Consider the following 5,598-nt stretch of genomic DNA (forward strand, 5'->3'; position numbering starts at 1 on the left):
AGACAGAATCTTGCTGTGTTGCCCAAGCTGGTCTCAAATTCCTGGCCTCAACCCATCCTCCCACCTCAGCCTCCAAAAGTGCTGCGATTACAGGCGTGAGCCACTGTGTGCAGCCCTTGGTATTTTCTTAAACAGGCAGCCAGGGCTGAGGTCTTCTGCTCTGGAGTGTGGACACCAACCTTGAGCTGCAATTCCCAACTCTAAAGGCTGGGAGTTTGAAATGAGGAGCCCAGGAGGGAGCTGGTAGAATCCCCCAACACAGGTCTCTTTAAAGTGCACAGAGGTCAGGCCGGGCATAGTGGCTCATGCCTGTAATCCAAGCACTTTGGAGGCCAAGGCAGGTGGATCACCTGAGGTCAGGAGTTCAAGACCAGCCTGACCAACATGGTGAAACCCCATCTTTAAAAAAATAAAAAATAAAATAAAGAGCACAGAGGTCAACACAGTGAGTCCCTCATTGGACTGGGGCTACTGGCTGGGGGAAGGGAATTGGCCACAGGGTTGAATCTTCCTCCCTTCCGAAGCAGAGACCATGGCTTCCAGCCAGGAAAGATATCAAAATGCTTATCAATGGGCATGATCAGTCAGAATAGGTCCCTGATCGTCAGGACCGATGCCAGACCCACTGCTACACACCCGCTGGATGCCAGCCCAGCTCTGTGCTTCTGTGCTCACGCTTTAAAACTCACCACACCAGACACTACTCAACAAATGCTCAGTCAACATCTGCTGCAATTTCTAACTCTGTGTCTCTCTCTATCTTTTTTTTTTTTTTTTTTTTTGAGACATGGTCTTGCTCTGTTGTCCAGGCTGGAGTGCAGTGGCTCACTACAGCCTCAACCTTCTGGGTTCAAGTGGTCCTCCAACCTCAGCCTCCTTAGCAGTTAATTCCCTTGTTGAGAGTGTAAAAGTCATAGTTGTTCATGGTAGCAAATCCAGGAAAGTGTGAAAAGGAAACCCAACTCATACACACACTCAGTCACCCACACTCACACACATACACACAAATACACACTCACACACTCATACACACACTCCCACACACTCATACACACACACACTATCACACACACACTTGCCCACCCACACTCTCTCACACACACACTCTCATACATACACACTCTCACACACACACACACACACTCGCACACACACTCATGTACACAATCATTCACACACACACACACACACACTGCCTCTCTTGCTCCTCCTGCCGAGAATGTCCAGGTGTGTCTCCAGGAGGTAACCTCTTTGATGGGCAGGCAAGCTGTCCCACCTGCCATCTGGGGATCTGGAAGCCGCTCTAGACCGTGTCCTACCATTCCACTCTTTCTCCCTGAGAGAACAGGAAAGGGGTGGAAACCTTAGCCCTGTTGGAGGAGAAAGGGAAAGTGAGTAACCAGGATGGGCTACGACCTCCCAGGAGCAGGCTGAGTTAGTCTGCAAACATTCCTGGAGTGTCAGGAATGGAGAGAATACAAAAACGTGCCACCCTATCCCTGCCCCTGAGCCTTTCACTACATAGCTGAGGAAACCAGACAGCCTGTCTCAACTCCTGGGATTAAACGAGTTAATAACTATAACGTTTAAAATGGCACCTGGAACATACTAAGTGCTCTGTGAGTGTTTGCTGATAATCTTCTTTTTATTACCCAAGACCTTTTGGCATGTAAGGGCCAAGAGAGTATGAAAAATCAAAAGGCCTCTTTGTTTGGAAGCAGGAAAGATTGCTAGGTTTGGGGTGGTCAGGCATCATTTCCCGGATCCTGAGAATGGACAAAGCCCAAGCCCTGAGCTTTGGAAACGCCCCAGGAACAAAGGCCAGCATGGGCAGGAGTTTGGACAGGCCGCCCAGCTGGGCCCCGAGCACCCACCATCAGACCTCCTGCGGCTCTCCTTTTCTTTAGCTGTGGTGGGATGAAGCAAGGGGGATTCCCCGGGCAGGTGTAAGGACCTGCAGGCCATCACAGTGCAGCTGTTTGCTGAGCTCTGCTCTGGTTTTGTCTGCTGAGTGAGAACTGCAATCCTCAAGCTAAGGGAAATTCCAGGGAGGCCTGGGAGAAAGATATGAGAAAGGCCACATTACCTGGGAGAGCAGTGGGGATTTTACGTCTGAAAAAACAGCAGGAAGGGAAGAGGAGGCCTGGGAGCCCAGTGCCCATGAATAGGGATGCCAGAAAGGGTAGAAACGTCTTCGGGGCAGGGGAGTCTGATGTTGAGTGTTGCTGGGTGATTAATGCGTGGTGTGACACTCTCTTCTGTACCTCCATAAGACCTCCAGTGAAAGCTACACTTCTCCCCAGGGCTTAAGGGTCAGATATTTTTGTGTTTTTCTCTTATTTTTTGAGACAGAGTCTCACTCTGTCGCCCAGGCTAGAGTGTAGTGGCGCAATCTCGCCTCACTGCAACTTCCACCTCCCTGATTCAAGCAATTCCCCAGCCTCAGCCTCCCAAGTAGCTGGGATTACAGGCGCCTGCCACCATGCCTGGCTAATCTTTTTTTTTGTTTTTGTTTTTGTTTTTGTTTTTTGAGACGGAGTTTCGCTCTTGTTACCCAGGCTGGAGTGCAATGGCACGATCTCGGCTCACCGCAACCTCCGCCTCCTGGGTTCAGGCAATTCTCCTGCCTCAGCCTCCTGAGTAGCTGGGATTACAGGCACGCGCCACCATGCCCAGCTAATTTTTTGTATTTTTAGTAGAGACGGGGTTTCACCATGTTGACCAGGATGGTCTCGATCTCTTGACCTCGTGATCCACCCGCCTTGGCCTCCCACAGTGCTGGGATTACAGGCTTGAGCCACTGCGCCCGGCTCTTTTTGGCATTTTTAGTAGAGACGGGGCCTCACCACGTTGGCCAGGCTGGTCTCAAACTCCTGACCTCAGACAATCTGCCCACCTAGGCTTCCCAATGTGCTGGGATTATAGGCATGAGCCACCACGCCCAGCCAGGGATCAGATTTTTTTTTAGAGGCTGTAGCAAAGTTGGCTGACCCCAAAGCCTGGCACGAGTCAGGCACAATGTCCCCCCAGGGGGAGCATGTCCACGAAGGCTGCTCCGCTCTTCATTTCAGGCCAACCTGGACTCCACAGGATAAGCCAGCAGAGGAAGGGCTGGAAGGAATCCTACAAGACGATTTGGCAGGATGCAAGACCCAACGACACTGGGGTGATGGGCTGTGCCGGGGGGCACGAGGCCGGCTCACACACAAGGGAATGTTTGTGCAGGAGGTTCTGAAATCCCCTCCGTGCATATATGTCATCTGTCTTATCACTCTAGCCACTGGGCAGTGGGTCCTGGAAAGAGCCTGTGTGAGGGGTGGGCCCCAGTTTCCTTTGATCCATCCTCATCTACCCTGGAGGGCTCCCTCAGGCCAGACCTATAATTCACACATCCTGGCCTCCAGGCTTTAGAGGGGTTTTTGTTGGTGAAACTGCAGCCCTAGTCTGTACCAGCCATATCCTCCCTCCAGGCCCTGGGGATTAGGCCACGGGGGCGCCTGCATTCCTCCCGACCACTCTGGTCTCCTGTGTATAGCAGCCTCTCAAACTTCTATGGGGCAGGCCCAGATCCACCACTGGCTCCCAAGGAATGCTGTGTGGCATTTCAGCCGGAGAAAAGAGGAAGTGAGATCGTTTCTCCCCAGGAACCTCAGACCTTCCTCTCCGACAAGCTGTTTCCCCTGGCATCCGCCCCCCACTGCCCAGTGAGTCCAACCCAGTGTCTGGAGCTAGGAAGCACCTCCCCAGCACCTACAGACCAGCCTCAGCAGTGCCAGGGGAGGAAGCGCCAACAGGAGTGGTACAGAGTCACCCACCTGCCCCCGTCCTGTCCCCAAAAAGCCTCCGTCTTTACTCTCCCAAGACAGACAACTCCATGTCCCAGATAGGGGCAGCCGCCATTCCAACCCTTGCCCTTGGAAGGCTGAGCCACGCCTTTAATCCTTTTATCCCTGAGATTAGCCTGGGTCTCTGCTGAGTCTTCCAGGAAGGGATGGATACTTCTGGAAGGCTCCTCTCTCCTCAGGACCAACCTCTTTCTTTCTTCTTTTTTTTTTTTTTCCTTTGAGATGAAATCTCGCTCTGTTGCCCAGACTGGAGTGCAGTGGCATGATCTCAGCTCACCGCAACCTCTGCCTCCCGGGTTCAAGCGATTCTCCTGCCTCAGCTTCCCGAATAGCTGGGATTACAGGCACACACCACCACACCCGGGTAATTTTGTATTTTCAGTAGAGACAGGATTTCATCATGTTGGTCAGGCTGGTCTTCAACTCCTGACCTCAGGTGATCGGACCCCTCGGCCTCCCAAAGTGCTGGGACTACAGGCATGAGCCACCGTGCCTGGCCGAGGACCAACCTCTTTCTTTTTTCCTCACCAGAAGTAGAGCCTGTGTGATACCAGAGAAGATCAGGGTATCAGAACCCCTGGGTCTTGCCCATTTCACTCTCCATATCAACTATGCATGCGGGAACCTGAGTTGAATACCCACCAACAGGGGTGCAGAAGGATGGGCTGGGCTCCCTCCACCACTGGAGGGTGAGAAGTGGGCCAGCTCCACAGCCAAAGAGCTGTCTCCCTTGAAGAGCTTCCAGTTAACTTTTCCTCTGCAGAGAAGATAAACAAGTGGGCTGGTGATATCAGGGACCACCCAGTGGTTAAAGCCAGGGAGGATTGCTCCTCTGAATTTCGGGTTTGTATTTTGGTGCTATTTTACCAGTAATAGAAACTCTCACCTTGGCAACAACCTTAAGAGGTAGAGAGGGCTGGTTTTACTGTCTCTGTGTCAGAGACAGGAGGAGATGGAGACTGAGAAAGTGATACAGCTTTCCCAGACCTCCTAGCCACTACACGATACCCAGATTCAACCTCAAACTCCTGGCTCTTCTCTGAACTGCATACAAGGGAAGGAAGAGTGCCCAGCTCGGTTCTCTTCTCTGGCACCCTGGGGTTATGAGGCAGGAGAGAGGGGAGAGTTGCTCAAGGTAAACCTGAGGTACACCCCAAAATTCCACATCTCTTTACAGCAGTCAGTGACTAGCCACTCATCAAGTATGCAGTAAGTACCGACCTCATCCCAAGTACCGCGGTAGGACATTTCTAGTGGGAAGAGAGGGACATTAAACAACCATTGACAAGAAAGCCAGAGCTATGGGAATCTAGTCTAGGAACCAGGGACGGGTTCCTGGAAGAAGTCCATTTAAGAGAAAACCTGAAGGGTAAACAAGAGTTACCCAGGACATGAGGAAGAGCATGGACACCCTGTCGTCTACGTGGAGATCTCTAGCAGATAGCTGAATGTAAGAGGGATCTGGACTACAGATAGAAGCTTTGCGCAGTGGCAGTATTGTAGCCAATGAGATTTATCGGGGCGCGATTATTGCTAATTGAAAACTTTTCCCAATACCCCGCCATGACGATTTGAAATATAGCCGGCTTTGGCAATTTTTGGCAGTCTCTACGGGGACTGAATCATTTAAAAAAATTAAAAATAGGCCGGGCGCGGTGGCTCAAGCCTGTAATCCCAGCACTTTGGGAGGCCGAGGCGGGTGGATCACGAGGTCAAGAGATCGAGACCATCCTGGTCAACATGGTGAAACCCC

General features: G+C 51.8%; 1 non-coding gene across 1 annotated transcript; it reads left to right on the top strand.

The window, feature by feature from the left end:
- Nucleotides 1-5,322: 5,322 nt before the first annotated feature.
- Nucleotides 5,323-5,462, top strand: LOC119471884. The gene has a single exon (XR_005200984.1). It is a non-coding gene; the product is annotated as a U4 spliceosomal RNA (small nuclear RNA).
- The last annotated feature ends 136 nt before the right edge of the window (nt 5,463-5,598 follow it).

This window comes from Cebus imitator, unplaced genomic scaffold, assembly GCF_001604975.1.
Source record: "Cebus imitator isolate Cc_AM_T3 unplaced genomic scaffold, Cebus_imitator-1.0 Scaffold77, whole genome shotgun sequence".
NCBI classification, from domain to species: domain Eukaryota; kingdom Metazoa; phylum Chordata; class Mammalia; order Primates; family Cebidae; genus Cebus; species Cebus imitator.